The sequence below is a fragment of the Sinocyclocheilus rhinocerous genome, unplaced genomic scaffold (assembly GCF_001515625.1).
Source record: "Sinocyclocheilus rhinocerous isolate Xijiao unplaced genomic scaffold, SAMN03320098_v1.1 scaffold218, whole genome shotgun sequence".
Classification (NCBI taxonomy): Eukaryota; Metazoa; Chordata; class Actinopteri; order Cypriniformes; family Cyprinidae; genus Sinocyclocheilus; species Sinocyclocheilus rhinocerous.
This window is the reverse complement of record NW_015664181.1, coordinates 442,799-443,425: the sequence shown is the minus strand read 5'-3', so window position 1 is coordinate 443,425 and position 627 is coordinate 442,799. Positions and strand designations below refer to the sequence as shown.

General features: G+C 33.2%; 1 protein-coding gene across 2 annotated transcripts in view; it reads right to left on the bottom strand.

The window, feature by feature from the left end:
- Nucleotides 1-627, bottom strand: part of LOC107729733 (protein Wnt-2b-A-like) — a 12,348-nt gene that overhangs the window by 1,663 nt on the left and 10,058 nt on the right. The window lies entirely within an intron of this gene.

The window sequence follows — 627 nt, the reverse complement described above, 5'->3', positions numbered from 1 at the left end:
ATATATATATTTCACTTACCGCCCAATGTTGTCCAACAAAACAATACATATTAAAGGCTATGAAAACAAATAAAGTGAATGTAACCATGTAAGCCTTTATACTATGTGCAAAAAAGGGTTAAAATCACATTTCATTCTAACATTGTAACATTTCAATCTAAAAACAAAAATAAGGCTTTTAAAGTTAATTTCACTAAACTAAAAATGAAAATAAATGAGAACAAAACCACAGAGTTGTGTTAGGCTATTTTGATTGTCACTTTACAGTCAGTGCTATCATAAAAATAGACTTACTTGCAAGGTTTAAAATTCTACATGTCACATTTATTGGCCAACTACAAATATTTCAGCTAAATATATTTTAGTCAGAATTATTGCACTCCTATTTAATTGGGCTCTGTCTGTTTGGCAGACATCTGTGAAGTTTAGCTTAGAATTTCAAAGCAGAAGGCTCATGCACTCCTGACAGAAAAATGGAAATATTTCCATGGCTTTCTAACATTTACAGATGGAGAATATACCTGTGAAATGTAAGTTGTGCATTCAGGAAGACTGCACATCTCAAACACATTAAACAGCGCGAGTAGCCTCTAGTGTCTCTGTCAGCGGCACATGCAGCCTTTCTGT